Source organism: Ornithodoros turicata, chromosome 1 (genome assembly GCF_037126465.1).
Source record: "Ornithodoros turicata isolate Travis chromosome 1, ASM3712646v1, whole genome shotgun sequence".
Lineage (NCBI taxonomy): Eukaryota > Metazoa > Arthropoda > Arachnida > Ixodida > Argasidae > Ornithodoros > Ornithodoros turicata.
Genome location: NC_088201.1, coordinates 229,222,215 through 229,228,049, shown reverse-complemented (window position 1 = coordinate 229,228,049; position 5,835 = coordinate 229,222,215). Strand labels below are relative to the sequence as shown.

At 47.3% G+C, this 5,835-nt stretch overlaps 1 non-coding gene across 1 annotated transcript; it reads left to right on the top strand.

Annotated features, from left to right (window-relative positions):
• The first annotated feature begins 1,245 nt into the window (after window positions 1-1,245).
• On the top strand, window positions 1,246-1,318 carry Trnat-ggu (transfer RNA threonine (anticodon GGU)). Its single transcript has one exon. It is a non-coding gene; the product is annotated as a tRNA-Thr (tRNA).
• The last annotated feature ends 4,517 nt before the right edge of the window (window positions 1,319-5,835 follow it).

The following is a 5,835-nucleotide window of genomic DNA, read 5'->3' as shown; positions in this document are numbered from 1 at the left end:
CAGTAGGTAAGGGGCGTTGCATTTTATTTACAGCGAGCACCGTAGCTACACCACATTTTTACTGGCATAACAGAGGTTTAACCCAACGACGTATCCCCGCACTTTCCTCAAAGGGAGACTCCGGGACAATCCGAAACTATTGACGGAATGGCGTAAATGCAGGCTAGCTGGTGGATAAATTCCATGATAGGCAAGCCTGTGCGATGGGCAAGACACGTAAACAAACCCAAACACGAGGGCTCAAAACCAGCAAGACATTTAATTGAAAACAACGAACTTCATGCATATGTAGACGGTGCGAGGGAAGAACAGAGAGAGGGCAATAGGGAATTGAGGACAAAGTGAATTGAAGGATGGTCAGACGAGGCACTTGAAGGCCGGGTGGATACCATACCAGGTGGATGCAATACAGAGTGTGGGCAATTGTATTAGTGTGCCGTCCGTATGTATCCACCCGGCCTTCAAGCGCCTCCTCTGACCTTCCTTCAACTCACTTTGTCCTCAATTCCCTATTCAGCTCTCTCTATTCTTCCCTCGAACCGTCTACATGTTCATGAAGTTCGTTGTTATCAATTAAACGTCTTGCTAGTTTTGAGCCTTCGTGTTTGTAGGCATGATATCGTGTCATGCTGCGTCTCCCGCGTGCACTCGTAAAAACAAAAGTTTTGCAGCCGTGACTGCTTGACTATCGCAGGCTCTAGGGCATTCAAGATTCAAGTTTGGAAAAATCATCATCATGCGACGTGGACCTCAAAAGAACATTACGGCGTCGCCACAAACCGGGAGGCAGATTAGAAAGGCGAGACTAGCCGTAGCCGACACGAGCCAATCCAGTGTTGTTGCTGAGGCAGTACTGAGCTTTGGGCTCGAATGCAATATTTGAAATTCGATTATTCAAAGAAAAAAAGGATTCAAAAAGAAATATTTCCTAACTAAGATGTACTATACCTAGGATTTCATAAAATCATAAGATAACCCTGGGTTGAAATTCACTTTACAGTTCCATTAATGCACTGCACTGCTACTAAAGAAAAGCACTGATTAAAGATTTTGATATAAACGGTTGTAGGAATTGCGTTAACAAACCTTCTCCGTGGCTCCTTCTTTCCTCCACGTTTGGGCATATAATTTAGTTTTCAACTTTGTTGTGTCCTGGCATATTGTCTGTCACGTCTTCTTCCTTGCCCCCTGTCTCTGGGTTTGTCCCTTCAGATGACGCACCCTTGGAAGTCGCTTATGAAGCTTGTTAGCTTAGCTCAGTTGGTAGAGCCCTGGACCGGTAATCCAGAAGGTGTGGGTTCGAGTCCTACAGCTGGCTAACCTTTTCAGTGACCTCCATCTTTCATCTTTCTGGGTCTTTGTTTATTCGTGCACCAGCTATAGTCTATCGCGCGTCATAGTCTTGACGCGATTCTTTCTTTGTGCTTGAGTGTTCTTAATATCGCAGTCTGCATCACCACACTAGACGTGATGCCCAAAGTTCCATCACGCCACCTTGGCAACCTTCGCAACCTTCGCACCTTCGCTCCTTCCGTGACTCACCCCCGCAGCCAGATCTGGGGCATACTGCACACCCTCGCTATCCGCATATACAAAAGAAGCTGACTTACAGGTACGGTTACCGGTCAGAAGTAGTAACCAGTAAATTTATACTGTGTGTTGAGGTCTCCCTTCAACTCCACGTAAGCGGTGGAGGGAGGCAAATAGGAGATGGTCCTTCATATACTGGAGAAGGCCACCTCGATAACGCGTCCGCCCACGAGTGGGCCGTATCCCTGAATGCGAGGCCGATAAAACGGCCGTCCGGGCAGCATCGCTCGCGGGAATATTTTTTTTAAAGAAGTAAATTTGCAGTAACAAATTGCGCAGGTATTTTCCGAGTACCTCTCAACCTAAGTTAAACGAGGAAGTCAATTAAAACGCTTTTATTCTGGGTTCTTTGTCCTGTCTCTGTATGGGCATGATTACGTTTGTACCACAAAGCCCTTCGACTCGTGCATCGAGAGCCTCAGCACCATCGACGACGAAGGGTTCTGCAAACAATGAGGAGGACACTTGTGCGTTTTTTGGTCACTTTTACCTTGACCGTCGCGGTCTTGTCTAGTTCGCTCCCACCTGCTGCCACCTGTTTTCTAGAACGATCATGCCGGCTTTTGACCGGGTCTCAATAGTCTATTGCAATATTTAGGATTTCGGGATTCTGGGAATCGCTTGAAATTCTGCCCAACTTTGAAATTTCTGAATAAGAAATTAACATCTACCAAACGAAATTTTCACGCGTAAAGTAATCGTGACCACCTGCTAATCAAAAAATATAAACTCTTCTTCCTCCGATTTCGATGCTGTAAAAAAATCGTAAAATTACGGATATCCTTGATAACTGGATATTTCAGTGAGATAAATTTCGATCACGACAACTAGCTAGAAAGACGTGCTGCAAAACGAACTCTTGCGGAAATATCTGGATTACATTTATCTGTGGAGAAAAAGAATTAGAAAAGGTACTTCTGGCATACTCGAGACGAAGGCGTCTCAGCGCTGTCGGCGAGAAAAAAAAAGGGCCCTCTGCTCCCGCTAGCCTCGAGTAACGTATGGTAAGACTGAAATCATTGTGAAAGAAGTGCTTAAGAATGTCATCTAAGCGAATTAAGTCAATGATGAAAACGTGAGTTGCTTGATGAACCTCGCTTACACACTCAATCTGTTCCTTCGTGTATCCCACCGCAAGCCCCTCTCTGTCTCCATATGTGTCACTCCTTCATCAAATTCCCACCAGCTCGCTTGCACACTCCTCATCTATTCCTTTGTGAGCTGCTCCTGGTAACTTTTTCGATCACTTCGAATCCAATAGAGGCGCTCTGGGCTTGACTCTGCTGCCCACTGTATTTCTTTTCACATCAGTGTTTATTCTTTTGCACTGGGTCCAATCCGAACAGTCTTTGCTCCTAAGGTCAGCTTTCACACGGGCCAGCTTTCTGCACTAACTCGAAATGGCGTTTCACGCTGCAAAACAAAATACAACATCGACAAAACACCGACAAGACTGAGAACGCTGCCGCTGTTTGCGTTCCGTGTGTCGACGTCACACACTGGCAAGACGGCCAAACCAGCACTTCAGCGAGACACATGTTCTTGCGGTGTGAAGTACTTTAGCGACGAAAACATCAACAGAACATGTCGTAAGACCGTGTTTTCGCTGCTTTTGTGGCTGACATCACATAATCTTGCGCTCTTCTGGCAGTCCAGAGATGCGCATTGATTACATCCTCATCGAGCAGGATTTTTCTTTTTATGTTTAGACTTCCCCCATGGGATGACAGAGCACAGAGAAAGCTGGAGAGACATCACAAGGGAATCATTGCAGTGACACCTGGCCGACTTTCGAGGTGGCACAACATAGTTTTGGCAGCGTTGACAGGCGTTGGCAGTGTTTATGGCTGATGACAGGTGATAGACGAGGGCCTCAAGTGTCCGATGCTCCAATGCGATCCAGGCGTCGGCTCCTGGTAGTGTGGAACACTTGCAACCTATGTTCCAGAGCTCAGCTTTTGGTGGGAGCTCCGTCTGTACTTCTGTCTGTCCTCGGGCCCCCTTCTGACCTCCTCTTTCCTTGTCTCTCTCAATTCATCGTCCACTACACGAGTCTCGCACAGAGGTCCAATATCGCAGTACGAGCCAATCACGAACGCTGAACCAACTTTTAAAGCTTTACGACCAGCCAAAGGAGGTGGTCACAATAGGAGAGTCAACGGGGCTTTCTCACCCTTTGTATAAAAGACGATGCACGCGTTCTGTGTACCGTATGTAGAAACTGTAAAATCTATGTTGCGAAAACGTTTTATCGGTACTCGTCGTCTCGATCCATAGCAAGATACAGCGGGAGACGCCAGCGTACTCCTTCCCTTCGACATCCTCATGTGGGGAGAAAGCGCGATTAATATGTCGACCGCGTGGAGTGTTTTCAGTGTGACTCGAAACCAAAATAACGACCTGTGACACGACACGCTCGGAAGACATTGTCGGATGACGTTGTCGTCTGTTCGTGTTTGTTGTCTCAGCAGTGTGACATAGCAACAACAACGACAAAAGCTCTTTTTTGTTGTTGAATGTCTTGTCTGTGTCGCGGCAGTGTGAAAGGCCCTAAACCAACATCTTCGTGACCAACTTCGTGACGGTCCGCGTTCTCACGTAGCTCCATAGCTCGATAGCTCCACCTACGAGCGACGTTTCGGCAATGGGAGGGTGTGTACGAGAGTGTGTATAAGAACGCCCGCTGATGTGTGTCGCTAATTAAAAGAAAACGTTAGATTATTTCTCAGCTACGCCTGCCGGATTTGAAGCCATGCCAGGAAGCACGGCACGAACGAAATCCCATCACGCCTTCGAGAGTCTTATAGCCCTGGTAGCTTTAGCGCAAAAAAAACAAAAAAAGAACAAGTCATCATCTTCATCACCTTCGAGAGTCACATTCCAATGCACCTCTCGTTGACTGACGAGAACACCATCACTTTTATGGAGTATTTGAAGATTCGGAGCAACTTGAGCTAGTGGTGGTCAGCGGCTGTGGCGTCACTAGGTTATGCTTCACGTGGTGCTGGAGGCTGTTTACCTTACCCCCTACCATCACTATAATGCATCCTTCTCCACATCAAACGGTATGCGATAGACGAGAATATCCCACTACAGGTGGGCAAGGAATCATGCAGTGGCAGAGGGCTCCTTGTGTCGTCACAAAGAGGTACTAGTGCGGCGCGTCAACCCCTTCGATAGCGTTACCCGGTCCGGACCGGGCCCTCGCACTGATCGGCGTGCCGGTTTCAGTTTCCGCGCGTGAACACAACCGAACGTACACTACTAATGCTTTTAATGTATTCCTTACAGACTCCTCTGGACGCAACTCTGAAGCATACGAACACTGGACAAAAGAATTTTTCACCTTACTTCTCCAGCCCCTGAGTCAACGTCAGCAGAAGAGGGCAGTGGGCCAGGGTTGTATCACACGGCCTGCGGTAAGTTTGCTCGCGCACAGTATGTATATCAAATCAGTTAGGTAGTGAAAGGTTGTGCTTTTGGCACCAGCGTTAGAAAGCCCTCCACGCCTTGTTACAACTCTTTACGCTATGTCGTGAGATCACTTGCTGGTACTTTCATTGTCTCAACATGGATGTATAGGAGAGAGTGTGATGAGAGTTACAGTGTGTCCCATCACTTGAATGAGGCTCCTCTGCAAGTGTCAGCCAGAAAGCAGATGTCAGCCTTATTGGTAGGGCACTCATCCGGTGCGTGGTTGAAATTCCGCGGTTGTCTGGCTCTCTTTGGACGGCTGACATATTTTCAGTGTTCACCGTTTCTTCGTGCTCACATGGAGCATGTGGCTTTCTTGAGCGTTTTCCATATTTGTATTTTTAACGCGTGATATGCTTTAGAGCGTCAGCTTCTAAAAGGAATTCTGAAGTTGGACAAATTTTTCGCTTGCATGTATGACAAAAGTACAATATGCCACTAAACCACACGCTGTGTGCGTGCTGTGCGGCAGTGCTCTTTGCAAAAAGAGGGTGTGGAAAACAGTTCGGTTTTCTTCCCTCAACCCGCGCAACGGGTGCCAAAATCTAACCCGTGTATAGTGGACTTTCGCCTGTTTGACGTCATCTCGGGTATTAATGTTCATGGAATTGCACCCCGCACCCGAAGTACATCAGATACTCGCGGGAGATCAAAACGCGAGAACAAGTTAAAGCGGCCGGAGGGACCAAGTTGCAGAAAACAGTAGAGAATGGGCCGTAGGTTTTGTGTGTTTTCCGTTCTGTTAAGCGATGTAATGGTAAACGCCGGTAT